Below are 26,041 nucleotides of genomic sequence, written 5' to 3' on the forward strand. Positions count from 1 at the left end.
GCCACCAAATAATCTTTAACCATAGCTACCGTACAGCCATTCCTTGCTAAACTAAGAGCAAACAAAAGAATATCAGAAAGGTGGGCCTTCAAGGTATCTTTTTGATTCTCCCCACACCAAACCACAAATTTTGCCCACCTGCCGGCATAAATGGATTTAGTGGAGTGTCGCCTGGACGATAGAATAACATTCACTACATCAGGTGGGAGAGAAAACAAACTCAGGTTGCCCCGTTCAATCTCCAGGCATGAAGGTGGAGGCTCTGGAGGTGGGGGTGTAGAACCTGCCCCTGCGAGAGGAGGTCTGCCCTGAGCGGGAGACGGAGCGGAGCGCACTGAGAGAGTTGAAGCAGGTCTGTATACCATACCCTTCTCGGCCAGTCCGGTGCCACCAAGATGACTTGGGCTCGGTCTTGACGAACCTTCCTCAGAACCCGAGGAATCAAGGGTATGGGGGGGAAACGCGTAAAGCAACTGGCCGCTCCAGGACATCTGAAACGCATCCCCCAATACCCCTTGCAACGGATACTGGAGGCTGCAGAACAACGGGCAATGTGTGTTCTCTCGAGTGGCAAATAAATCCACCTGAGGAGTACCCCACATCCCAAAGATGTGGAGGACCAGGTCTGGATGGAGACGCAACTTGTGATCTATCGTGAAGTGACGACTGAGACCGTCTGCACGTACATTCAGAACTCTGGCCAAATGATTCACTATTAAGCAAATCTGATGGTCCTGGGCCCAGGACCAGAGCCACAGAGCTTCTCTGCAGAGAAGGTACGACCCTACTCCTCCCTGCTTGTTTATATACCACATTGCGGTAGTGTTGTCCGTTAAGATCTGAACTGACCGACTGCGAAGGGAAGGGAGGAAGGCCTTAAGCGCCAAACGTACCGCCCGCAATTCCAACAGATTGATATGCAACATCTGTTCCGCTGGAGACCAATGACCCTTGATCTCCAGGTCCCCCAGATGAGCTCCCCACCCTAGAGTGGAAGCATCCGATATCACTGCGGCCACCGGAGGTGGCAGTGAAAACGGTTTTCCTTGAAAAAGGTTGCCGTCCTCTGTCCACCAATAAAGATCCGCTACAGAGTCCTTGGAGATCTTTATTGAATCCTTGAGATCTCCTTTGTGCTGGAACCACTGCCTGCGGAGGCACCACTGAAGAGCCCTCATATGCCAGCGAGCGTGAGTGACCAACAGAATGCAAGAAGCAAACAGACCTAGCAGGCGTAAGACCTTGAGGACTGGAACTGCCGCTCCAACTTGAAACAACGGAATCAGCGCCTGAATGTCCTGAACCCGCTGAGGCGGGGGGTAGGCCCGAAACATTGCTGTGTCCAGTACTGCCCCTATGAACAGGAGGAGTTGAGAGGGCTCCAGGTGAGATTTGGGCACATTTACAGAAAAACTCAGATCGAACAACAGTTGGGTTGTCATTCGCAGATGAGACAACATAAGCTCTGGAGACTTGGCTTTGATCAACCAATCGTCCAGGTAGGGAAAAAACGCTACTTCCCTCCTTCTGAGATGTGCTGCAACAACTGCCATCACCTTCGTGAAAACCTGAGGTGCTGAAGTAAGTCCAAACGGAAGGACCGCAAACTGGTAGTGTTGCGTTCCGACCACAAACCGGAGATACTTCCTGTGCGACTTGATTATCAGAACATGAAAGTACGCGTCCTGCAAGTCAACAGACACCATCCAGTCTCCTTCGTTCAACGTCAATAGTACCTGCGCTAGGGTCAGCATTTTGAATTTTTCCTGCTTGAGGAACAAATTCAAAATCCTCAAGTCTAGGATTGGCCGTAAACGACCGTCCACTTTGGGAATCGGGAAATATCTTGATTAACACCCCTGACCCCTTTCCTGCAACGGCACCAACTCTATAGCGCCCTTTGCCAACATGGTGACAACCTCCTGTTGCAACAACAGAAGATGGTCTTCTGAACAAAAGAAGGGACGGGGGGGGGAAGGGAGGAGGGAACTCCTGAAAGGGGAGAGCATAGCCCTTTTACACAATTCTTAGCACCCACGAGTCTGTTGTAATTGACTTCCATTTCTGCAGAAAAAGACTCAATCTTCCCCCTACAGGAGAAGTATGGATGATAAAGTGGGGAAAACTAGGGCTGCTTCTGCTGTTGTCCACCAGAGGAGGATGATGAAGATGACAGCTGCTGGGCTGGCACTCTAGCTCTACCCCTACCCCGCCCTCTAAAGGCACGACAGGGCGGATTGGCAGGTTGCTGGGCGAAAGACTGCGACCTCCGAAAGGCAGAGCCTCGAGTGAACCCCCAAAACCTGCAAAAAGGTCTATGAGGTGTTGTAGCAGAGGTCTGTAAGCCCAAGGACTTAGCTGTCACCCGACAGTCCTTAAACCGTTCAAGGGCAGAGTCCGCCTTGTCCCCAAAAAACTTTTCCCCATCAAATGGTAGATCCATTAAGGTGGATTGAACATCCGAAGAAAAACCAGAGGACCTTAACCAGGCATGCCTCCTAGTAGCCACAGATGTTCCCATGGCCCCTGGCTATGGAATCCGAAGTATCCAGGCCAGATTGTATAATCTGTTGAGCAGCCGCCTGCGCATCTATAAAAAGGGATCCAAACGATTTTTGCATCTCCTGTGGCAGATCCTTTGCCATTTCCTTAGCGGAGTCCATAAGGGCGTGGACGTATCTGCCCAGCACACAGGTGGAATTAGTAGCTTTAAGCGCCATACTACATGATGAAAAGATCTTCTTCGAAGACTGCTCCATCCTCTTGGACTCCCTATCAGTTGGGACTCCAGGGAGTGTCCCAGGAGCAGACTTTGCGGAACATGACGCCTGGACTACTAAGCTTTCCGGAGTTGGATCTAGTGATAGAAAAACCAGATCTCCTGGTGCGCCCCTATGTCTCCTCACCACTGCCCTGTTCACTGCAGGAGTTGTTACTGGCTTCTTCCATAAGTCCAATATAGGCTCAATTAAAGCCTTGTTGAAAGGCAGCAAAGGGTCAGCACTGGACGAAGAGGGATGTAATACCTCTGTGAGCTGGTTAGTTTTCACCTCCGCCACAGACAAAGGCAAGTCCAGGAACTCTGCTGCCTTCCTTACCACTGTATGGAAGGAAGCGGCCTCTTCTGTAAACTCCCCCGGAAATGCAATGTCCCACTCCGGGGAAGTATCCAGACCACTTGCAATGGCTAGACCCTGGAACTCATCTGAAGGCTCAATCTCTCCTTCCTCCAGCTGTCTATACTCCTCCTCCTCCAAAGGTCTTAATGCCTTCCTACGAGATCAAAGATGTGTCTCTAGGGCCGCGTCGATAAAAAGTCCATCGACGCTGACGACTTTGAACCTCGAAAGGGCCCAGGAAGAGATGGATGACTCCTAGACTCATCCGGCGCCGGGGCCAACACGGAGTCGAACGATGACCTTCTCGGAGTCGGTTGGCAGGAAGGCGATGGAGCCGGTCTGGATGGGGACATCAACGACGTCGGATGGCGCGGTGATGGAGTCGGTTGACGTGATGGAGGATCCACCGTCACAAGTGGTGAAGTCCCGCCAGGGGATACCCTTGGCGCCGAACCGCCAGTCTCCGAAGGGCAAAAGGGCATGAATGGAGCCGCCTTGTATGGCGCCGGAGAGCCCAAATTAAACGCCAATGGCCCTGTGGGACCCGCTGGTGCACCAGCAGGGGCCATGGATTGGAACATGGCATACATTGCATTAAAAAATGCCGCCGGATCCGTCCATGGAGCTGGGAAAGCCGGGTACTGTTGAGCCGAGGTCTGCTGTACATCAGGCCCCTCGACGCCGGCGAAAATTGAGGGCTACGATAAACGACAACTCCGGACTCTCGGGCTGAGGCGTGACAGTAGGGCTCATCTCCCATGTCTTCTGGTGTCGAGAAGACCGAGACCTCGACCTGCTCCGCTCCGAACGGCGCCGAGAGTCATGACGGCGCTGAGAGTCATGATGACGCCGCTTCTTATGCTTCTTGGGTGAAGCATGGGAGGAATCCTTTCTATGGCCCTTCTTCTTCGCCTTTGCTAGGAAAAGCTTTGCCTCACGCTCTTTCAGAGCTTTTGGATTCAATCTCTGCCACGAAGAGCATCCTTCCACATCATGCTCCGAACTGAGGCACCAAATACAATTGGAATGGGGGTCGGTCACTGACATCCGACCCCCGCATTCTCTACACGGCTTGAAACCAAACTTTTTTGGAGGTGACATTGTAACCACCAAAAAGCGCTACAGTTATCAACGAGCCAGGAAGAAAAACCATTGGCGAAGGCACGGAAAAAAGAAAAACTGACGTCAGTACGCCGACGAGGACCTCTTATTGGCACTTTTACGCCAGACGGAGTCACGTGGAGCCGTGCCATTATGACGTCCTCGTCGACGTGGACAGCTAGGAAGAAGACTTTCCGTCGGATGCTGAGACAAGGAATCCACAGGTAGTTGTATCCATCAGAATATTACACATATATCACAAAGATGTGTCTATTAATGTCAACAGTATTTCTTAACAATCTGGTTTGTACAAAAATCCTGAAAAGTGCTTATGCGCGTTTCAGTAACGCACAAGGTGTGAAACACCTTCTTCAGGGCGCTGACATGTTCTAACAAAGGCCACAATAAAAATCACAGGAGAGAGCACAGGCTCATTCAATACGAATAGAAATATCTGTACTTAAAAGAGAAAGGTTCAGATCAGCATAAATTTTCATAAATGATTAACTCTGGTATTCCGCCCAACAACGTCCCCAGAATAACCTTGTGATCTTTATCCTCCACCAGCATGCTTTATAGATAAACCCCAGTGCTTGGAGACCACAACTGGCTGCAAGCACATGTGAACGGACAACAGACATGGAAAAAAACATGAACAAAAGATTTAAACAAGAGAAACTACACATATTTGTGCACGTGCGATATGGAGGGCCTTGGATCAACAACGGTCAAGTCCCATGTGAAGAGGGAAAGGCATAGCCAAGAGAATTACCTGCCAATGGATACAGAGGGAAAGGTCTCAGCTATTAAGAAATATATAAAAAAAAGATAATCTAGGATGATAATATAGGATACTTATATACTTCACCATAAGTACCCTCTAATTAAGATTGAAAAAAAAAAAAAAAAAAAAAACAATAACGTAAGAAAAAGGCATTTCAACAATGAGGCCTTCTAGGACCAGAAAAGGTGTGAGTGATCGTGGCAAGAACTTAGCCCCGGTTATGAACTCAATACAGCCAAATAATAGGGGCAAGCAATAATAAATTGCCTGGCTCCTTTTCACAGCGGTAACAAAACACAGAAGAACCCCATAGTTAACAGGCCTAGTTCTTAAATCACTTGTAACAAACAAATGTTTCATCACTAATCTATAATCCATACATCCACTTTCACTGAAACAAATATACAGGGTACGGAATAAATGAAAAATCGAGATTTCTTAAAGCTAAATTAGACATAAAGACACATTAAACGTCAACCCAAAATATCAGAGAATTATACTTAAATGCATACCAACTAAAATAGCCATGTCCTCCCCAGTGTGCCACATTGACAAGAGATATATAGTCTAATACCTGACAAACTAAAATAGACCGATGTTCCCCTCCCCACCACCCCCCCCCATTATAATGACACACTCAGCTATACATAAAAAATAAGCTGAAACAGTGGAAATAAGCGACAATTACACAATCTGTATCAAGAGCCCATCTAATGGAATACAGTAGATATACAGAGCTGAATACTCAATAGTTCACACATTTTTTTTGTGTTTTCTTTTTTTTAAATATAGGTGGTACACAAATGCAACTATCCAATGCGGGTCGAGTGAGATTCATAAAGTCCCTATTCTTAGAGACACAACATGAAGTTTTAATGCAAGGGTGTGCCAGGCACCATGTCAAAAGACAAATAGAAAAACAAGAAAATGTCTAATCAAAACAGGCGCGGGTGCTCAGCACATAACTAGAGTGGGGTTATATTTATTGCCTGTTGGAAACCGCGGCATCTTTCACTTACCTATTAAATAATATGGAGGCCATCATTCCCGCTAGCAAGACACAACAATGAGTTGTAATCAGGGGAAGCACTTGCCACAAATTCTCAAGTCAGACAGAAAACGGGAAACGTCTTATCAAGACAGGCAAAGATGCTCAGCACATTTTAACATCTGCAAGGCTATATATTTAACATCTGCTTGAGATCGCTGCATCTTCTGCTTACTTCTTATATAAAATAGAGGGAAACCTTCCCGCTCCAAAAAATAAAGGGGTAGTCCAAAAAAACGAAGCTGAAATTAATGAAGAATACTTCCCTTTATATAGTCAAAAAGAAGAAGGACTATCAATGTTGGGAGCAATTAGAGCTATCCCCTGGACTAATTTGGGATGAGGGAAGCCTTGAATTCACAACGTAAATGAAACTAAAGAAACAACACAATGAACTGACAACCTTAAAAATGCAGTGTAAAAAAAAACCCACCCAAGTAAACCCCCAAAAAAGAAATTAACTACCAAACAAAGAGCTACAATTCAAACAGAAGCCCAAATGACTGGGAAGAGAGGAAAAAAGGAGATAAGAAAGATGATAACAGGGGTGGGGGGGGCGGCACACATTCTTTCCTGGGATACCAGTGCCGGCCTCTCCAAAAATCAAGAATGGAGCTGTCCCCCCCTTCCCCCCCATACACTGTCAAAAACATGACGGAAAATTCATCTGTTTAAAATTCATGCAATAAGCTATGCCCTAAGAGAAAACTACCACAAACAAGGGGAGACAGATCCCAGACTAAATACTAAATAGAGCTCATTATAGTTAGAGAATAGCGTTCTCTCATAAGAACTTCTCACTGATGACCAGCTTATAGGTCCCTAAGGTGTAAAACTAATATTCTCTTTTCTTGCGTTGTACAGTATGATAACCAAAGGGGCCCCTGTCTTTTTATTGCGTATGCGAGCGGGCACAGGCGGGGGATGAAATGTACGACGTTAGACGATCTACGTTTCGTCATGTCTTTCAGGGCAATTTTCTTTGACCCCACTGTAAAATCTCCGATACAATGTCTCCCTCACAGGCATGACAGTAACCACATCTGTTTCTATCCTGTAATCAATTTTAGGCAAAAATATATCATGTTGTTAATCTTAGCTGTAATTGATAAAGCATCTTGGTGAAGGCTGTGTTTGAATGCAAACATCAGGTTAGGCAGTTTTTCAACCAATTGATCCATGATGGGAATTGTACACTGGGAATTAATTACCTGCCTAATCAGATGGTTTAAGTCTGAATACCCGTTTACGCAGACAAATTTATCTTCCCTGGCTCCAGTATGGTTCAGAAACAGTGTCTACTGTAAAAAACGTGGTCATATTAAGGACTCTGGGACTAAACGTCTCAGATATCCTACAGCCAACAGTTTTTCTTTCAAAATCCCAGCAGTGGCCAGAAAATCTGATGTTGGTGCAGTTCCTGGGATTCTGTCTTTCTGACAGAGAGGGAGGAAACTAAAATAATGTAAGAGGGTGTTAAGTGCTGTCAGTCTGGTGAAGGAGGCCTGTATCTGTTGGTCCTGATGTTCAGTCTATGTTTCAAGGAATTCCACTTTATTCCTGCTGGTCTTCTGTGTTAACTTCATATTAGGATCACATAAGTTGATCCACAAGAGGAATTCCTGAAGTTGATTTTCTCCCTTCAGAATGAAAGAAATATCAATGTATCTACTCTACTGATGTATAGTATCATAGAAAGGGGCCATATGATTGTATATTAATTTCTCTTTAAAAAAGCAACAAAAAGAAACACCCATATAAAAGGTTTGCTTTACTGCAGCCACAGGACGCCCCCATGCTGACCCCAGGGATGTGGAATTCCTATCGCCCGACGCCCGGGACATCTTGTTTGGGGTCAAGGGCAACAAGTTTTTATGTTTACTTTGTCCTTGGGACAAGTAGGCCCAACCCCCTGCAGCACGAACCCTTTTGGCTGCCTGTTTACAGAGAGTGGAACTCTCTGCAGTTGAGGTAATGTGTTTCCAAAAGATAATGCTGTTCGAACTTGTATTTATGGTTCATTATTTGAAAGCCTTCATTATTAGGGTGCGTGCTGTAAATAAATGTTTTAAGGTCACACTTCACTACTGACGTTGGTTCCAGTACAAAAAAAAAAAAACGTGTACACACGTTTGAAAAGTTTAGGCTAAGAGGCTAAGTATAATGCTCCCAGAATGCTCTCTGATTATATGCAAATGAAGTGTCATTTAGTAAAATGTGTTGAGGCATGCTAGTATTTCCCAAAAATATTTCTAATGGAAAATCAGTGTAACCATTTTCAACACGATTATGGGAAGCATGAAAATAAACAAACAATGACAAAGCCAACTGATCTGACATATTTTTATAAGTCTTTTAGTTTCATCAATGCGTGTTGTTTTGACATGGCTTTTGTAACACTTTATTGTTGTGGGAGCTACCAGGCCCTCAACATTGTAACAAACATTGGCAAACCCCCCCCAAAAAGTTTTTGAACTCTTAAAGCACACGTTGCCACCAGCGGCATAACAAAGGCCCCGCAGCCGCCCTCCAGGGGGCCCCTTCAGCACAGCACCTGCCCTGAGTGAGTCTGGAGAGGGGGCTCCTCCATGTTCTTTGCAAAGGGGCACCCTCCAGTTTCGTTACGTCACTGATTGCCACTGTAGTTCCTGACACTGAACAAAACTACTTTGTGTGGCTATATGATCCTTGTGGAAGAGCAGAATGCGATCACTCACAGTAAAGCCAGCCGAAAGAGAGAGAAATAGAAGTTTAATAAAAACAAAATGTCTTTGTTAACACCAGACCTAATTAGGGACCAAGACCCACATGTAGGTAGCTTTTTGCATGTCTCAAACAGCGACTTTCGCTGTTTGCGAAGTGCAAAAAGCACATTGCGATGCACAAACCCAGTTTTGCAATTCAGTAACCTGGTTACCGAATCACAAAACGGGTTTGCGACTCGCAATTAGTAAGGGGTGTTCCCTTCCTAATTGCAACTTGCAGTGCAATGTAGGATTGTTTTGTGACCACGAACGTGGGCGCAAACCAATCGCAGTTTGCACCCATTTCAAATGGGTGCTAACACTTTCGCAAAAGGGAAGGGATCCCCATGGGACCCCTTCCCCCATTGTGAATGTCACTGTAAACATTTTTTCAGAGCAGGCAGTGGTGCTGCGGACCACTGCCTGCTCTGAAAAAATGAAACGAAAACGTTTCATTTTTCGTTTTTGTTATGCATCTCGTTTTCCTTTAAGGAAAAAGGGCTGCATTACAAAAAAAAAACAAAAAAACCTGCTTTATTGAAAAGCAGTCACAGACATGGTGGTCTGCTGTCTCCAGCAGGCCACCATTCGCGAGGGGGGTCGCAAATTGCGACCCACCTCATGATTATTCATGATGTGGGCATTTGCGAAGCCCTTGCGAATCACAGATGGTGTCAAGGACACCATCCTACATTCTGATTTGAGACTCGCAATTTGCAGGTCACAAATCTGAACCTACCCACTTGTGGCCCCAAATTCTTAAAGAAAGTCACAAAAGTGCACCCATGGTATATGTCGTACCCCTATAAAATATTTGTGAACTGTATTTTAGCATGGGTAAATACGATGTGTAGATTTGCTCATGTGAAAATCTATTGAGCATTTGCAAGTTCATTTTCCCTCCAGCCACTTTCTTCCCAACCCTGGAAGAAGTTCTAATTCTGCCATTGTCAGGAGTAAATGTCCAACCTTTCTTATTATGGGAAAATATTAGAGAGAAGCTGGTAAAAATCTTTAAAACATGCAGTTTAGTAGGTTTGCAGACTCAAAGGCATTCCAGCCCTGGAACTATTGCTTACTGCTTCCTCCAGCCCCAGTATGCAGATCTGCAGAAAGGTGGCAAAATAAGGAAATTGCTACAGTAGGGATTGAAACTCCAAGTATTCAAGCCCTACTACGGTAGTAGCCCTGGCATAATCAGAGAGGCTATTAATTGCAGGCATAATTTGTCGCCACACTACATGGCACCAAAGGGACAAGTAGATCTTTTTACAGGACAAGTAGATTTGAGAAGCAACCTGTCCCCTGGACAAGTAGATATTTTAATAAATTCCACACCCGTGACCCGCTTTATCTGTTGGTACACCCTCCCATTAAATTAAAAAAAGTATTGTCCAAGGACGATTGTGATGGATTGTATAACAGAGGCACGATTTTCATTATCCCTGATCTTTCGAGGATCGTTATAACTGCTGTTGCTGAGGTATATTGGTATAAGATGCCTCAATGTCCGTTGTGACTAATATTTCCATTATGGGGTCAAAAGCCACGCCCTTCACCGTGGAGATCACAAGTCCCGTATCCTTTAGATATACAGATAGTGAACTCACTAGAGGTTTGAGGAAAACGTACATTTACTTTGATAATAGCTCAGTGAATAATATGTGAATGTTGACATATGTGTTTTCCTTTGTTATATTTGGTACTATTGCTATATTTTTAATGCAGATGAAAATAATGATTTTCAATAAACAAAAGAATGTTAAAAACTTTAAGATGTACTTTATAAGTTTGCAGACTCCACAGCGTCTAAATCACTATCAGGTATATTATATCTTTATTGGTGCGTGGGTAGCTCTTTCTTTCTGTTTGGCCATTAGTTACAAGTGGGGTCAACCGTTCCAGATCATTTTCCAATGGGAAGGTCGGATTCAGTCAACAAAATACCTTAAGGAGACCTGGGTGAGCATAAGTTCACCACAATACGACAACCAAGGGACGTGTTGGAAGGTCACAGAGCAACAATCACCCATCTCCAAACCTCTAACACTCTACCTGCCTCATGACCAAAAAAATCCAGCAAGACTATGGAGCTATAGACATGGTGGCATGACCTACCTGGTCAACAAAAAAGCTACTCCTCAAGATCCAAGATGTCTTCCAGGGACCACTAAGCATTTCAGATTATGCTCCAATGTCCTGCACCTTTGACTTATCCTCACTCCCAGACAGGGAGAGAAGCACTTGCGCCTCAGTGAAGCTAAGTGACCCCCATCGCCAAAGTTAGCAAATGCACTATAGAATACATAACACAAAAAGCGACCACGGAGAAGTAAGTGCTTGCACACTGTGAGGCTCTGAAAGCAGTTCTTAAAGAGTAAATACATGGGCTGCTAGACTTTGGAAAATTAAAGCAACATTAGCTCTTCAACTAAGATGCTGAGGAAGCCCTTAAATGAACACCTCAGAAGTTATGGAAGAGGGTAACAAACTTGCGGGACAGAATTGTACATGGCAAATTATATATTCCCAAAACTGAGTTAACACCTGGCTAACCTCATAAGTGACTGACAGGATATAAGCTTCATAGTAGAAGTTAGAGATATAAATATCTTGATGTGCTCAGGAGAGGCAGATAAAGCTAACTGTGTTCACGACTATTATGGAAATCTATAGAAGAATCCTCACAAACCCAGGGTACAGCTGTAAACAATGCATAGAGAGTGCTAGATCCCCACCCCTCAGCAGCTGATAGAATGAAACCAGAGCAACCCATCTCCAAAACAGATTCTGAGAGAAATATCAGACCTATGCCCATCTAAAGCCCAGGGTCCAGATGTGTTTGAGCTATTTTATTTTTACAAACCTTTCAGTGCTCAAACACACCCAATCTTAAAGTATATCTCAAATAACTAAAGAGAAAAACGTTACACCCAAGAAGGCAGAATCAAAGATCTCCCCGATTTAAAAACCAGGCAAATCTGTCAACAGTGTTAACTCTTATAGGTCTTTCTCTCCTCAATATGGATGTTAAAAGTATTCAAAGTGTGACAACCAGACTTCACTATCATTAAGAAACCTAATACGTCCTGAAAAATCTGGGTTTGTCGCTGGAAGGCAAACTAATGAGACTACCAAAAGCCGTCCACTTTATTGTCTCTGTCAATAAATGGTGAAGAAATGTGGTCCTGATCTCACTGGATCCTGAGAATGAGTTTGGCAGGGTAGACTGGGGCTTCAAGGACGATACCCTGCAGGAGATCAGCGTAGAGGAGACATTTAGAGGGTGTCTGATGCTAGAATATCCTCCCCCTAAGTAAGGAGTCAGAGTAAACGGAATAATGTCAAAGCAGATTCCAATAGAACGAGGTACAAGGCAGGGCTGCCCAGTCTCCTCCCTCTTTTTTGCTAGCTCACAGGACCCCTTGCCCAAAGAATCCGCAAAAACTCATGAGGTACGTCTTGATGGTGAGAGGTTCAAACTAACAAGGTTTGCAAATGATATATTGGTCTTACTGACAGATCCCACCAAGTCACTTCCTATCCCTCATGAAAGAACTAGAAGAGTTCCAATCAGTATGGTGGTTTCACATAAATTCAGCCCAATCTGAGTATCTTAAGATTTCCTCTCCTTTGGGATGATTGCAGCACTTCAAACGTTACAGCTACAGAGGACTACTTCAACTATTAGATACCCAAGTCTAGATTTAGGAAACTCCACAGCACCAATTAGAGAGACAAATCTACGTAAAATTAGGATTATCATATAAGATGAACTTCGTAGTTGAAGAAACTGAAATTTCTCCAGGCTATGGCATGTAAGCAGCCTTCAAATTGTCACTGCTTACTAAGGTACTATATACATCTTTCAAACATTCCCATTTCAAATTATAAAATATATAGAGGAAGATAAGTTATAATGTACACATTTTGTGAAATAAAATAGAAGAGGGAGGCTTCAGCCTACTGCAATGCACCCTGAGTATCAAATAGGGAGCATAGAGATGCTAGATTTCCTTAACTATTATTATGTGGGGCACCTGTGTTTCTTCTGTGACTGGACAAAGTGATATGGACAAACGTTAATGCATGACTGGCCACATCTTAAGTGGGGGTTACCTATGAGATGTCCTGAGGACACCTAAACCCGTCAGGGAGGATACCTTGTACATTTCCCCGATCACAGCATCTACTCTGCAGATATGGGGTACAACAATTGTATAGTTTTATCTATATTCCATTCCCAGCAAACATCCTTAAACAGAAACACTGATTTTCTGCCCAGGTTCTGATAGAAGAGGATTCCTTAACTGGTGGGACAGAGGATTTAGAACTTTAAAGGATGTGTTTGAATGGGCCATATACAACCTTTGGATCAACTTCAGAGCTAATATGAGCTTCAAGAAACTGACTGATTTCTCAATTTCCAGGTGCACCACTGGGTCGTCCAGCTACATATATTAAAAAAGACATCTACTACAGACCGCACTCCATTTGAAACTTATCTTAGCCACCATGATAGCAACAAGAGAGTGCTCTCTAGGTTATACCAGTTACTAAATAAGCTTCACAAGACTCCCTTTGAAAAATGCATAGGAAAGACAGCTTGCCATCAAGCTAAATGATGACCAGTGGGAAGATATAACCACCAGGGGGAGGCACATTGCTGATAGAGAAACTCTTGAAAATACGACGTCAATGGTATTCCACTCCCACTATATTGAAAACCACGAGTCACCTAAAAAGTTCACTCTTGGAGTTAACGCGGAGGACCGGGTGTTGGTCTTGTCTGAAGACCCATCCTCCTGGCAGTCAGTTCTTAAAAACAACTGAGGGAGTGATGGGTTCCCAGTTGGCACACAGCTGACATCCTGCTTGGATCCACTGCCAAGAAATGCATCCCTTATATGGCAGAAAAGGTACATCAGTCTCCCATCTACCCTTAGAAGCAAAAAAAGTACTCTGTCACTCTGGGGCACTACAGGCGTTCTGGGGGAAGTGGCCTGGATGAGTAAGATCTGGTGGAGCCTGGCACTGGGGGAAAAAAAAAAAAAATGCTGAAGAGAAGGAATGGGAATGTATGAAACAGTGGGGAATTATTTTAACGAGTCTCAGATGATGGAGAGCCTTACAAATTCCAGAAGATTCTTAATGCAATAAGTAAGGACACTGGAGACTAAAAAAAAAATAAGGATTTCACTAGATTTTTACTTGAAATTGTAATGAATTCATCAGCTCGGAGGTAGGAATTAATTGGATGGGGATGGCAACTTGAGGGTGGGGTGGTGGTTTTCATTCGGTAGGAGGGAAAATTGTGGTAACGTTTATACTGTTTGATGCTTTATCCAAAATTAATCACAAAAATGTACTCCAGCTTAAAAGGCACACAAAAACAGGTATAGACAGAGTGCATGCTGACGCCCAATATACTCTAATGTCATTGCACCTGGATGGTAAAGTTACACAGCACCACCTGGCGAAAATGTGGAGCTACTGTTGGAGAAACTTTCTAGACCAGACTGGCGCCTGAATGGACCCTCAAAAATGAGGATCTGCAGGAAGATGAATCCATCCTAAGTAATATTTTCTGTGTGAAGAATTCAACTCTGCCCTGCGATGAGCTAATACACAATATGCCATCATTTTCCATTTCCCCCTGCAGCACTTCACAACTGATCATACATAATCAGAAGAAAAAGCCTTTAAGGCATTTGCCACAGGTTTCACTTTTGAACCTATGATCAGAACAATGGAACAAAATCAATTCTGCATTTAGATTCAAAATAAGTCAATGGCAATAAGCACAGTCCATGTAAAAAAAAATTAAAAAAAAAAAATAAAAAGTATTCGAGGCCTTCATATGTCTGTTCCAAAATTGGCTCATAGTCTAACTGCCAGCGTTGGAGGGTAAACCCTATGTTTGCTTAATTACCAGCTAAGACTGTGTTCATTTTAACGCATGTGTAGGCCTCTTCGATCCTACAGCCATAAGATTTGCGGTAGGTATACTTTCGACTAGGCTAGTAACATTTCCACCTTGTGATCCGATGAGAATGGCCCTAGAAAACTCAGTGTCCTTTGTTAGTGGTATGAAAGTCAATAGCATTAGCCCTATCCCATTTTCCCAACAACAGTGACCCCATTTCCTAAAACCATATTTTGGCTTTATGTAGCAGAGGTTGAACATTAGAGAGAAAAGGCTTTTAATGCATCGGGGAAATAACAATGGCGTAATCATTAAGCTTTTTTGCCTGCTTGCCTTTGAAGAAAGGGAATTTAACAGACACACAATATTAGCCGTTGAAAACAAAGAACTCATAACAGCTGGATAAAATCGAATAGTTGGCGATTAACCAAACGAACTACTCATATGACAAAATGAAAATTAAAGTGATGGCCTGAGTCAGATTAACCCGGCCTCTGACAGATTTTGATTTCGAGATCAAAATGTAGAGGATGCAGAGGAAAAAAAACAGTTGGACACAAGTCTAGCATAAGTAATGGCTGAAATGTTTTTGGGGACTTAAAGGGAAGTAGAAAGCCTGCATAAAGTAGAGTGGTCCAGCTCGAAAAAACAAAACAAAAGGCACTCCTCTCCAAAACTAAATCGAGGGCTCCTAGCAAAGAAGCTACTGTCGCGACAAAAAGCACCACCCGCTAAGGAGTAAATAAACATGAGGACATTCACAACAAGTCACGAGAAATGCACAGCTGACAAAAAAAAACAATAAGCAATATTAAAGTCATTAAGGTCTTGCCTCCTGGCCGCCAAAGTAATTAGAAAAAAAAACGTAAGAGCAATGATGTGTATGCAGGCTGTTGTCCTCACACACGCGTGCGACTGCATCATGACGCAGGTGCGGCATGACTATACAGCTGCCCAGTGTGATGACATATAGGCGTCGCGTCCACAAGTCACCGAGCACGTATATTTACTATTCCGAAATGGTGATCGACCATCTTGGAGCGATATTAAAACAAGAAACGTAATACAGTCTACAAAGTGACATTTTAAGAAAGATGCGGCGCAGAAGCAAATTGCAACTTTCAATATATGCAGCAGATGTGACAGCAACTGTGCAGCAGGCAGTGGAAGCTGGAAACGCCACAGAGAAGCAGAAAGGTGGGAACCGGGGGCACTAAGTGGTTGATGGGGGAAGAAAACCCGGACATAGAGGAGAAGAAACGGGGGAGCTTGGCGGTGGGGCAGCAGAGGTTGATAATAAAAACAAGGCAGTAACAAAACTGACCCAAGGCGGGACAAACGTAAAACATTTACCAATGAATAATGATTTTTTGAATGGCAAGCCCATAAAAAATGATAGTGACGGGCGTGATTAAAAGCCCATAGATACAATCACGTCGCTAAAGTAGCGCCCGAAAATATGCTCGACTTAAAAAGCCAGTCCTACAGTCCCTCACTTTAAAATATTTATTTATCCAATCACAGTTTTTTTAAATATTCTTACAGTTTCTATTCAATATACAATTGAGAGGAAAGGAGCATTTCCAAAGATACTAGTTATTTTTCTACCAACACAGTTATCTGAAAATATGTTCATCTGCAATTTGTGCACATTAACAAACAAGTAAAGCGTTCCAAGGTAGGCCTGTTTTCAGTGTGCTAAGGATTACAAAAGGTAGTGTCTCCAGAAAAAAAAAGAACTCTTTAAAGACGCTATGCTATCTGAAAACCATAATCTAATCCGAATGACTGATGGCAAGGAGTAACTTGATCTCGAAAATGTGAAGTCGATGGGTTTGATAAATCCCAACTGGGTTAGACTACGTAGACCTCGTAAATATGCGGTTTGTGCACTGAGGACTATATTTGCTTGAGTTAATAGATAGGAGACTTCGTAGCCAAGAGAGGAGCCTTTCAATCAAAGACACAAACTCTTGTTTTGTGAGCGCAAAGCAGGAAAAGTTCAGTCTGGTGAGACAAAACCCACAGACCCTACAAAGCAAGACAGTATGACTGCAACATTATAGATTCTACAAATACTCAATAGTTACAATCTGCACCGATACCACTCCCCACAAGAAAGCTCACATCACCAACAAACCAATTACTAAAACACAGCTTTTAAAACCTGCAGATTCTTTATGGAAGACAATCTCTAAACATGCTTTTTGGCAGAGATATCAGGATTAAAACTGAGATTTGTTTATACCTATAACTTCATTTTGTTCTCAATATGTGCCATAGGGAGTATAGGGTGGTGTTAGAAAGATGTAGGACAAGAAATCTAAAATTGTCAGTCACGTTATTCAGCTGTTCTAGGATTCCACAGCTTTAGTAGTGGGTTTCTAAGGAAATCTTTGGGAATCTGCACTTATTTTAGAAAAAAAAATCACTAACATGCTATGTCATTTGGCTATAAAACGGTTACAAAAACGTGTATAAGACATCGTCGTTTACATGAAGCGATCTGATAAGAGCGGGTCACATAAAAAAAAATGCAATTTCCATCATTTTAATAAATACTGACTTCAATGTTATAGGCATGAGTTAAACACCATCATATTAATTAAAACCTTGCTGCATCTCCGTGAACATTTACTTAATTAAAAATTAAGGTAAAGTCCCTCAAGTAATAGTACACACACGCTCAACAGTTAAACTTACCTCAGTTACACTGTGCCACAGTGTCAGTAAAGGGACAGCTAGTTCACCCACTTCCTATGTAATCCAAACACCGCACTTCCTTTGCCTGAATCATCATCCTAAAAACAAAACAAAAAAACATACAGAATGTCAGGATGGCAGCATTTTCAACTACCATCCACCCCCAAGTAGGAGTTCGAAAGCTTACAAGTAAAGGGCACTCGCCTGTCTTATCAAACGGGTCACAAAGTTGCTTCCATTCAACGATCAAAACAGAGATAAATAAGAATGAAGTGGCTCCTACTGATTTAACAAAATATACTCCCCCCTCAAGTGTTCTGCCCCCCACTTCAAAGTGTGGGTTAGGTAGGAAGGAAATATTTCCTCAATTCTGCTAGACATAGCGATTTCCATTGAGTTGTCCGTAAGCTCACAGCCATAAACCATCTATATTATCTAGCAATACAATTCAAAGGCTTTCTTCTTTAACCTCCATGGGGGAGGCGGGTGGAGGGGGGGGGGAAACACTGCAGTGTCTGTTTCATACATTTATATATACAAAAAAACACAAGTAAGGAACGCTACGACATTCCCACGTTTTAGGCTCTATTATATGGAGCACTTTACAACACCACCAACACACTAAGGGCTTAATTACGAATGTGGTGGTCCTCGGACCACCACACTTGCAGTGGCTGTCGGACCACATCGGTTCTGGTGGTCAGACTGCCACATTACAAGGTTGACAGGCAGCCCCGCCAACCTACTGCCGTCTCCACCGGGATCAGAGATCCCGACAGGCTGACAGCAGTGGAGGTTGGAATTAGACAGGGTGGCGCTGAACTAAGCGCTGCCCTCCTAAATACAACCTGGTTCTCCGCCAGCCTTTTCATTGCGGTTTCACCACCATGAAAACACTGGAGGAGAACTGGTGCGGAGGGCCACAGGGGGGCCCCTGCACTGTCCATGGCCGTGGCATGGGCAGTGCAAGAGGCACCCTGTCCAACACCCTCATAATGCGCACTGCCTGATGTGCAGACATTGCGCATTATGAAGGTGCTGCTGGCCCCTGTATGTGACAGCATTGCTTCCGGCTCGATTACAAGTCAGCGACAATGTTGCCGGTGTTTTCCTTGTTTTCCGCCAGTGAGCCCAGCAGCAAAGTCTTAATGGTGCCGGCAGGGAGGTAGCCAACACAGTGGCAACCACCCCATCAGGAGTTTGGAGGATGGGTGTTCCAGTCTGCCAAACTCCTAATTGGATCCGAAATCTGCTTACCTCAAATTATTTCTAGTAGGACAAACATTTGAGGTGAGTGTATTCATTGTATATTACACACACTCACAGAACAAAAAAAACAAAGTTTACAGGGAAGTTATAGTTAGGATGATGTTTTATCCATACAAAACCAAATAAATTCAGCAGTTCTAGGTATACTTAAACTTGTTAGGAAACTACAACTCATAAACTTGCTTAATGGCACGAGTTCTAGTTTCTTCAGCTAAGTATAACTATAATTGCTGAATTGCTATGGTTTTGTATGGGTAAAATGTCAACCTAACTAGAATGCCCCTGTAACCTTTGTTTTTTTTTTCCAGTGAATTTGCATGTTTTTATTTTATTTTAAACCTAAAATAATATCGGCAAACCCCTGTCCCCCGCATGCACCAAACCCCACATTGTGCACGGCCACGAGCAGCAGGTTTTGGTGTGTGTGTGTGGGTGTTTATTTTCTATTTATTGTTTTTGGTATTTGCGCATCCTTTGCAAATTTACATGGGGGCCACGCTGAGAGTCCAAGTTTAACAGAGGATCGGCCCAAAAAAATAAAAATAAAAATGTGGCCTATTTTAGCCCAATGGGAGTCCCTCAGCAACCCCTACAGAGCTCCTACGGCATCAGGTTCCCTTTATCCCGACCCCTTGTGTCAGTTTTTTTTTAAAATTGTTCTTCCTCCCTCTTCCCCCCCCCCCAACCCGAAGCTAGTAAATAAAAAAATTCAGCGGAGGCAACTTCCTCTCAGGTTGCAGCCAGCCAATCAGGCCATCGCTCTTCCCCTGGATCCTCCGCGAGCTGATCTGCGAAGAGTTCGATTCCCTAGATATCTATATTTCTTTTTACTTTAATAACTCCAAAACTACTGAACTGATTTACACTAAATAACACCAAGCATTTGCAATGCAATAGGTCTCCTTTGCTTGAATTAGCGCTATTACCATTGTAAATTAATAACTGGACATTTTTTGCCACAAACTCTGCCTCACAATTTCGTCTTTTCCTGTTATATACTTCCAGTGGCCCTGCATACAACTAAATCACTTGCATTTACCTTCTTCCTCTAGCTGCACAAAAAATGAAAATGTTGCCATTTAGCATTCTAATTTAAAGCTGCCATGCTAATTCCAATAGAATACAACTTTCCCCATCTCACCATCAGAGTTGCTGGTTGGCTACCACAATTCCCCTAAACAAGTCACAAGACCGCCACAGAGGAGAAATAAACTAGAAGGGTCCCTCAAACATATCAAGAGTGTTGTAACAGCCATAGTGTATTAAAGGATGTTAAGTTGGCCTGAATCATGGCCACAATTGTAATAAGGAGAGATTTTTAAAAAGATATACAATTATCATATGAACCTTTATCAGAAATAAACTTTTGGCATTAGACTAAAATGCTCAAAACAGCCCCTAGAGGGGACCATAGCAAAATATCATTTGTAAGAATCATGGTCATGTAACCGTATTGTTAGCCCGTAGGGATCATAACGCCATGAAGAAGACAGGAGACAGTAATGCAGTGTAACCATATACTTTGCCCCTAGAGGGCCTTTTTAGGTCAGGCGCAAGCGCTTGGACCTGTTGTAATCTATCTGTGGGCTTTTAACTACGCCCTCCACTCATTCATGGGCTTGCCTTTAAGAAATCCTTTGTTATCAGTGGAAAATGATTAACGTTTGTCCCTCCTTGGGGACGTTTTATAACCGCCTTGGACATAAGACCCTGTTACATGGATAACTGCACGTTTGCCGATATGTTGGACTACGAGTGAACTTTTTTCCTTTTGTTTCTCTCCTTCGCTCTCATGTTAGCCGTGGCACTTTGAATCGGCTTGCTTATTGTCAACTGTTTCACTTTTCATTTTCAATTTATGTGGCAAGATAAGTCCAGTTACGAATTTACAATGCTAATAGTTCTAACTCGAGCAAACACAAGACCCATTGCATTACAAATGCTTGATATGGCTAGCAGGCCTACTGCAATGATATAACAAACAAGGCCTTTAAAACAAATTTCTCCCAGCAGTACAACAAAAGTTCTAGCCATGAGAAAGCTTAAAAAAAGAAACTGACTGGTGGGAGGGGTTAATACTTGGAGGTCCCCACTAACCTAGTGTGGGGACTCACATGATGTAAACAGAAACAGCGTTTTGAAGGTGGTCCCACTGCCTAAGATGACCACATGCTGAGTTATGAGCAAAAATGTTCTGTAAAAGTAATGCTTTGCAAAGCATTATAGGTGAGTTTTCGTGACACAAATGGAAAATGTCACTTACCCAGTGTACATCTGTTCGTGGCACGAGACGCTGCAGATTCACATGCTGTGCATTATCCTGCCATCTAGTGTTGGGCTCGGAGTGTTACAAGTTGTTTTTCTTCGAAGAAGTCTTTTCGAGTCACAGGACGAAGTGACTCCTCCCTTTCGGCTCCACTGCGCATGGGCGTCAACTCCATCTTAGACTGTTTTCCCCGCAGAGGGTGAGGTAGGAGTTGTGCGTATACTAGAGGTGCCCATGCAATGGAGTAGTAATGTATGTATCTAATGTCTATTAAAATAATATTTATTTACATATTTACAATTGTCATGCAACTAAAAACGGCTACAGGCTACCGTGGAGGTGGGAGGGCGCATGTGAATTTGCAGCGTCTCATGCCACGAACAGATGTACACTGGGTAAGGGACATTTTCCGTTCGGTGGCATGTGTAGCTGCAGATACACATGCTGTGCATAGACTAATAAGCAGTTATCTCCCCAAAAAGCGGTGGTTTAACCTGTAGGAGTTGAAGTTGTCTGAAATAATGTTCTTAATACAGCCTGTCCTACTGCGGCCTGTTGTGTTGCTAACACGTCTACACAGTAATGCTTAGTAAATGTATGTGGAGTAGACCAGGTGGCTGCCTTACAAATTTCTGTCATTGGTATATTCCCAAGAAAAGCCATTGTGGAGCCTTTCTTTTTAGTGGAATGTGATCTTGGTGTAATAGGTAATTCTCTTTTTGCTTTAATGTAGCAAGTTTGAATACATTTAACAATCCATCTGGCAATGCCTTGTTTGGATATAGGGTTACCTGCATGAGGTTTTTGGAAAGCAACAAACAATTGTTTTACGAAATTGTTTCGTTCTGTCAGTGTAATACATTAGTGCTCTTTTTATGTCTAATGTATGCAAGGCCCTTTCAGCTACTGAGTCTGGATATGGAAAGAAGACTGGGAGTTCCACAGTTTGGTTAGATGGAATGGCGATATGACCTTTGGTAAGAATTTTGGATTTATATGGAGAACCACTTTATGTTTATGTATTTGTATAAAGGGTTCTTGAATAGTAAATGCTTGTATTTCACTCACTCTTCTAAGTGATGTGATAGCTATTAGAAAGGCTACTTTCCAAGTCAGATATTGAATTTGACAAGAATGCATGGGTTCAAATGGTAGGCCCATGAGTCGTGCTAATACAATATTAAGGTTCCACAAAGGTACTGGTGGTGTCCTTGGTGGTATGATTCTTTTTAGCCCCTCCATAAATGCTTTAATGACTGGGATTCTAAAAAGTGATGTTGTATGTGTAATCTGCAGATGGGCAGATATTGCAGTGAGATGGATTTTTATGGAAGAGAATGCTAGATTAGACTTTTGTAAGTGTAATAAATAGCTTACAATGTCCTTTGTGGAGGCATGTAGTGGATGAATTTGATTAGTGTGGCAGTAGCAAACAAATCTCTTCCATTTGCTTACGTAACAATGTCTTGTTGTAGGTTTTCTGGCTTGTTTAATGACCTTCATACACTCTTGTGTAAGATTTAAATGTCCAAATTCTAAGACTTCAGGAGCCAGATTGCTAGATTGAGCGATGCTGGATTCAGGTGTCTGATCTGTTGTTTGTGTTAACAGATCTGGTCTGTTTGGTAGTTTGATGTGGGGTACTACTGATAAGTCCAACAGTGTTGTGTACCACGGTTGGAGAGCCCAGGTTGGTGCTATGAGTATTAGTTTGAGTTTGTTTTGACTTAGTTTGTTGACCAGATAAGGAATGAGTGGGAGAGGGGGAAAAGCGTAAGCAAATATCCCTGACCAACTGATCCATAGAGCATTGCCCTTGGACTGAGGGTGTGGGTACCTGGACGTGAAGTTTTGGCATTTTGCGTTTTCTTTTGTTCAAATAGGTCTATGTTTGGTGTTCCCCAACGGTGGAAGTGATCCTGTAGGATCTGGGGATGTATTTCCCATTTGTGAGTTTGCTCGTGATCTCGACTGAGATTGACGGCTAACTGATTCTGAATGCCTGGTATGTATTGTGCTATTAGGCGAATGTGGTTGTGAATTGCCCAATGCCAAATCTTTTGTGCTAAGAGACACAGTTGTGACTAGTGTGTCCCCCCCCTTGTTTGTTGAGATAGTACATTGTTGTCATGTTGTCTGTCTTGACAAGAATGTGTTTGTGGGCTACTAGTGGTTGAAACGCTTTTAATGCTAGAAAAACCGCTAGCAGTTCCAAGTGATTTATGTGAAGTTGTTTTTGTTGATTGTCCCATTGACCCTGTATGCTGTGATTGTTGAGGTGTGCTCCCCACCCCACCATGAAAGCATTTGTTGTGATAACAGCTTGAGGCACTGGGTCTTGAAATGGCTGCCCTTTGTTTAAATTTATAGGGTTCCACCATTGAAGCGAGGAGTGTGTTTGGCAGTCTATCAACACTAGATCTTGAAGTTGACCCTGTGCTTGTGGCCATTGTTTTGCTAGGCATTGTTGTAAGGGCCGCATGTGTAATCTTGCATTTGGGACAATGGCTATGCATGAGGACATCATGCCTAGTAGTTTCATTACAAACCTTACCGTGTAGTGTTGGTTCGGTTGTATGCTTGATCTTACAATTTGGAATGATTGGACTCTTTGTGGAGATGGTGTAGCAATTGCCCTTTGTGTGTTGAGTGTTGCTCCCAAATATTGTTGTATTTGGGATGGTTGCAGATGTGATTTCTGGTAATTTATAGAGAACCCCAGTTTGTGTAGAGTTTCTATGACGTATTGCATGTGAAGAAGACACTGTTGTTGAGTGTTGGTTTTTATTAGCCAGTCGTCTAAATATGGGAATACGTGCATGTGCTGTCTACTTATGTGAGCGGCTACTACTGCTAGGCATTTTGTGAATACCCTTGGGGCTATTGTTATTCCGAACGGTAGCACTTTGAATTGATAGTGTATGCTGTGCATTACAAACCTTAAGTATTTTCTGTGAGAAGGATGGATGGGTATGTGGAAATACGCATCCTTGAAATCCAATGTTATGTATTCCTCCTTTTTGAATAAGGGAACTACGTCTTGAAGTGTTACCATGTGGAAGTGGTCGGATTTGATGAAGAGATTCAGTGTTCTGAGATCTAAGATAGGTCTTAACGTTTTGTCCTTTTTTGGAATCAGGAAATATAGTGAGTAGACACCTGTTCCTTTTTGATGATTGGGTACAAGCTCTATTGCTGTCTTTGCAGTAGTGCTTGGACCTCTATTTGTAATAGGTCTAAGTGTTGTTGGGACAGTCTGTGCGTTTTGGGTGGCACATCTGGCGGGAATCTCGTGAACTCTATGCAATGACCATGTTGGATAATTGATAGGACCCATGCGTCTGTAGTAATATGTGTCCAGTTTTGGTAGTATGTGGTTAGCCTCCCCCCCACTGGTGACAAGTGTTGGGGTGTTGCGACATTGAATTCAATGCTTGGTCTGGCTTGGTTTGGTTGTTTGGAATTTTCCCCTTCCTCTTGGGAATTGTCCTCTATAGGAACCACGAAACCCCCCCCTTTGGTATTGTGCCGGATAGGTGGGTCTGGTTTGAGAGGTGGAAGGCTCAGGTGTTTGTTGCCAAAAACCTCCTCTGAATTGTGGTTTTCTAAAGGTGCCTCTGACTTGTGGGGAATAGAGCACGCCCATGGCTTTGGCCGTGTCTGTGTCTTTTTTCATTTTTTCAATGGCTATATCGACTTCCGGCCCAAACAACTGTTGTTGATTAAACGGCATATTTAACACCGTTTGTTGAATCTCTTGCTTGAATCCAGAACTTCTCAGCCATTCATGTCTGCGAATGGTCACAGCTGTGTTGACAGTCCGTGCTGCCGTGTTTGCCGAGTCTATTGCGGACCTTATCTGGTTATTAGGTATGGTCTCTTCCTCTTCCACTACTTGCTGGACACATTTTTGGTGTTCTTTGGACAAGTGCTGTATGATGTCTTGCATCTCGTCCCAGTGTGCCCTGTCGTAGCGTGCAAGTAGGGCTTGTGAATTTGCTATTCGCCATTGATTGGCTGCTTGTGCTGCCACTCGCTTGACCGCAGCGTTGAATTTTCTACTTTCTTTGTCAGGTGGTGGAGCGTCTCCTGACGATTGAGAGTTTGCTCTTTTCCTTGCCGTCCCTACAACCATTGAGTCCGGTGTGAGTTGCTGTGTTATGAACACAGGATCTGTTGGGGGAGGTTTGTACTTTTTCTCAACTCTAGGCGTGATAGCTCTTCCCTTTACAGGCTCCTGGAAGACCTGTTGCGCGTGTTTGTGCATGCCCCGGAGCATCGGCAGACTCTGATAGGAAGCGTGAGTGGATGCCAGAGTGTTAAAAAGGAAGTCATCCTCCACTGGCTCTGTGTGCATTGCTACGTTGTGGAACATAGCTGCCCTGGATAGTACCTGTGTATATGCAGTACTGTCTTCTAGTGGTGACGGCTTTGTTGGATAACATTCTAGACTGTTATCCGATACTGGTGGATCATATAAGTCCCATGCATCAGCGTCATCCTGTGTCATCCCAGTATGTGTGGGTGACTGCATTATGGGCGTTCCCACTGGTGACAATTGTGGTGAGTGAGGTGGGGACGGTTGTGGTGAGAACATCGGTTGTGGAGATTTGTCTCTAACCACCTCTGCCTTAGGTTGCATTTCTGTCTCCTGAAATGCAAGTTTCCTTTTTGATTTGAGTGGAGGTAAAGTTTGTATCTTGCCAGTCTCTTTTTGAATGTGTAACCTCCGTTGTGTATGGTCAGGTTCTTCCATACCTAACTCTTGCTCAAATTGATGTCTTTCCTTGAGTTGGCTGGAAAGTCCTTGCTCTTCTGTAAAAGAGCTTCTTTTCGGCTGCGAGGCCGCTTTTTTCGATACCGAGGTTTCTGTTACAGTCTTTTTCCGTTCCGAGGAGATTTTCCGTGGTTTGGTCGATTCGAACTCTCGGTGTCGAGATCGTTCAGTGCCGGATTCTCGACAGGAGTCGGAAGTCTTCGGCAATTCTTTGGCCTTTTTCGGTGCCGATGTTTGGTCACCTTCCTTTCAGTGGGTTGAGCCATGGCTTGCTGGCGGTGGCGTCCCCATGGCCTTAAATGTT

The 26,041-nt window shown here is 43.4% G+C and overlaps 1 protein-coding gene across 6 annotated transcripts in view; it reads right to left on the bottom strand.

Moving 5' to 3' along the window:
* Positions 1 to 26,041, bottom strand: part of TAOK2 (TAO kinase 2) — an 873,025-nt gene that overhangs the window by 760,536 nt on the left and 86,448 nt on the right. For all 6 annotated transcript variants that reach the window (XM_069244102.1, XM_069244098.1, XM_069244095.1 and 3 more), the window contains exon 4: positions 17,426 to 17,523. The gene's annotated coding sequence lies outside the window, so the exon portion shown is untranslated. The remainder of the gene's footprint in view (positions 1 to 17,425; positions 17,524 to 26,041) is intronic.

The sequence above is a fragment of the Pleurodeles waltl genome, chromosome 7 (assembly GCF_031143425.1).
Source record: "Pleurodeles waltl isolate 20211129_DDA chromosome 7, aPleWal1.hap1.20221129, whole genome shotgun sequence".
In the NCBI taxonomy this organism is placed as follows: Eukaryota; Metazoa; Chordata; class Amphibia; order Caudata; family Salamandridae; genus Pleurodeles; species Pleurodeles waltl.